This window comes from Pyrus communis, chromosome 5 (genome assembly GCF_041283825.1).
Source record: "Pyrus communis isolate YQ-2024b chromosome 5, ASM4128382v1, whole genome shotgun sequence".
Classification (NCBI taxonomy): domain Eukaryota; kingdom Viridiplantae; phylum Streptophyta; class Magnoliopsida; order Rosales; family Rosaceae; genus Pyrus; species Pyrus communis.
In genome coordinates, this window is record NC_142569.1 from 33689379 (window position 1) to 33692812 (window position 3434).

Below are 3434 nucleotides of genomic sequence, written 5' to 3' on the forward strand. Positions count from 1 at the left end.
TCAGGAAATGGAACTAGAAACGGAGGCAAAACTTGGTGGGTTTGGTATCTTTACCATCCCTTCCAGCATCAGTACCATCTTCTTCATCGAAGGATAAAATGCTAGCTCATCTTGGATGCACCAAAGTCATATCTTAACCATCTTCTGAAGTTCATTCTTGTCGACATATTCATTCTTTACTAGCTTATCCAGTTCGTCGACTTACAAACAATGGTATACCCAATTCTCAAGGATAACTTGATCCTCGTATGTCCATATTAACACATCTTCTGTAGCATATAATCTCCAATAACACAACCCCGAAGTTGTATACGTCTGCTTTCACTGTTATGGGAACGTTTCTATGCCACTTAGGTGCAACATAACCTCGTGCTCCTCTTAACCTGGTATATGTCCTAGTTTGGTCGCAGCTTGGCAAAACCAAAATCAGCAAGCTTTGCACATTTTTGGTCACTCATTAGTATATTTTCCGGCTTGATGTCACAGTGGATGATCTGTGTGTCACACTCTTCGTGTAAATAAAGTATGCCTTGAGCTACATTAAGACATATGCCAATATTTTCCTTCCAAGTTGGTCTTTTATCTGATCGGAAAAGGAAATCTACAAGTGAGCCATTGGTCATGTACTCGTAAACTAAAAGCGTATTTGATCCCTCGTGACGATCCCTCGTGACAGTAGCCAAGCAATTTAACCAGATTTTTGTGATGTGTCATTCTGATTGCATTCATCTCATTTCGGAATTCCCGGTCTCCTTGATCCGCCATTTTCTCTAGTTTCTTGATGGCCACTACTCTCCCACCATTTGATGGTATGACCCCTTTATAAATTGTCCCAAAGGCTCATTTGCCCACTTGATCACTAAAACCTTTGGTTGCCTTTTCAAGCTCACAATATGTATATGATCGCAGCGCGACATCTTCAACAAACCCGCCATTTTCTGAATTCGGAATCTTTTTGTAATCCGCAACACAATATCTATAAATAACAAAACCAGTAATTGCTAGAATAATAAGTGCAAAAGTTAGCATTGCAATACCGCCGATAAAGATTCATGTTCGAAGTTGGTCTTTTCTTGCTTTGCTTACAGTTTTGATCATAGTTGAGCCACTTCCGTCAGTTCTTCCAAATGTTAGTGGAAACCTTTGTTTTTGGCACATCTTGTCACTATAAACTGCAGCTTCACAGTTGCAATCTCTCAAGCAGTCCTCTCTACAAGCAGTCTCAGTAATGTTGAGAACAAAATATGGGGTGCGCTCTCACACAAAACCATCCAGATCAGCAATGGAATATGTAATTCTATTCTCGTCCGGGCAACCAACAGTACTTACATTCCTCATGCAGCCTAAATCTCTTTGGCGTTGATCAATGAAGACAAAACCAGGAAGACAAACACAAGGTGGATCCTGATTAATGGGAACACAATATGCATTTAACCCACAGCGCCCTAGTGGAGCGCACTTATCATAAGATGATGACCACTAAACTGACCATGAATCGTTATGAATCAAAGAATGGGAGTATAACCGGAGTATACCATCAAAGTCAATCGTCATCCGGTACATACCCATATCAAACAGCTGGTTCTGATTCATATTGTTCCATATTTTGTAATTGGTGGAATTGATGAGATATAGCTACCCATTGTGATCAAGGTTGAGAGACATTGTATCCAGCCCTGAATGTCCTAGTATTCCAATAAGCATGATAAGGTTGTAATACAATCAGACCCTCCGGGTACTTCACTAGGTTCTCATCACGCTGCATCGAAAGTCTAAACATTCCGCTTGTATGATTTGTGTCCGAGATGTTGGAGACAATATTGTTTCCAGCTAGCAGTCGATGGCTAGATGCAATGGTATCGGTTGAAGTATCAAAACTCTGCCAAATGATCTTTGAATTCGAGTTGTAGAGGACAAATTTACTAGAATCGAGCATGGAAGCCGAGGCAGCAGGCTCATAAATGTTCGAAATGATTGCTGATACAACTTGGTTATCTGTCGACATGACCATTATTCCTTTACCACTCAAAAGCAGCTTTACATCATTAGAGAGTGGCAGCGAAGCATCGCGGTTTGTTGTCCATACAATTGTTTTCTGTTGGATTTTCGCATACCAGATGCCTACCGCCAACTTGTTGCCTTCGTTGTAAAATTCGAACGCAAACTGGCCCGAATTTGACAGCCAGTATGACTTGTTATCGACATTTAGAGAAACACCAAGCCTAATGTTACCGGTTTCTTGCTGACCAATTGCAAAAGAAAATGCAGTAATTTGCAGAAGAAAAAGAAAAAGTAGAATTGCAGACATTTCGTCTAAGTTTTTCGTGTGATTTCGGGGGGCTTAAGTTTTCCTAACGACTTTAATCCTGCATATGTTTTTCAAGTTGAGAAAAAAGATATTTCATTCCATCAGGAAGTCAATATCCCAAGTGTCCAGAAAGTGTGGCAGCCATATTTTATTGTTGTTTCACAACAAGAAATAATGTGTTTGGTCAAGGATGACTTTCTGAATCAAAAACTGATGATTGATGGAGGAGCATCAAGGAAAAAAGAAATGGCATTTTCTTTTATCAAAAGAGGAAGAAAATAAGGTCAAATGTGTTGAATAATAGGTGTCGTGCAGTTCATTGCTCTTGTGTTGAACAACAATCCAGGTTCTGAATTGGTCATATTCCACAATGTTTTTCTACACACAAAATTTCATGCAACATGGGGCATCAATATAAAAGAAATTACATGGATAATATTTACAAAGTTATTGACCAAAACATCCTAATACATATAATATATACACACACTAAGCAATCCAAAGTCCAATATAACAAAGCATCAATAAACAAATTTGAAAGGATTATTAAAGTTAAATGTTTCAATAAAAAATATGAAACCCTAGCACTCAAGTAAGAGGTAGAGCAAAGGAGAAACCAAAAAAATTATAACCAAAAAATTTATAGCCAAAAAATTTTATAAATCTTATTATTGTTTGTTGAATTGATTTGCAATTTGAGATTGACAAAATATATGAAGGGAATGAGAATAGCTTTGGAGTCTCTCGATTAAATGTCAAGGTTTTTTTTTTTTTATAAAGGAAATTAAATGTTATAAGGATTTGATGTAATGTCATATAACTTTAAACAAAATATTAGAAATAATGTTGGGATGGGAATAGAAAAAGATGATTTAGTAGTGTTGTTTTCCTTGACAGGGGATATGAAAAGCTGCAAAGTTTGACACACATGCATATAGCCTACCCGCTCACTTTTTTCAACAATTCATTGCCCATGATTCTTCAAAAGAGAGGATGAATTCTATGGCATGGAGACATTGCATTATATGTAGAGTAAATTGTAACAATGATATCTCAACTTCAACTTAATTAAAACAATGGTACCTCAACTAAAAATTCATTAGCATTGGTCCCTCGACTCATCAAA

The 3434-nt window shown here is 37.4% G+C and overlaps 1 pseudogene; it reads right to left on the reverse strand.

Moving 5' to 3' along the window:
- Positions 1–2308, reverse strand: LOC148697194 (G-type lectin S-receptor-like serine/threonine-protein kinase LECRK3; annotated as a pseudogene).
- Positions 2309–3434: the final 1126 nt, after the last annotated feature.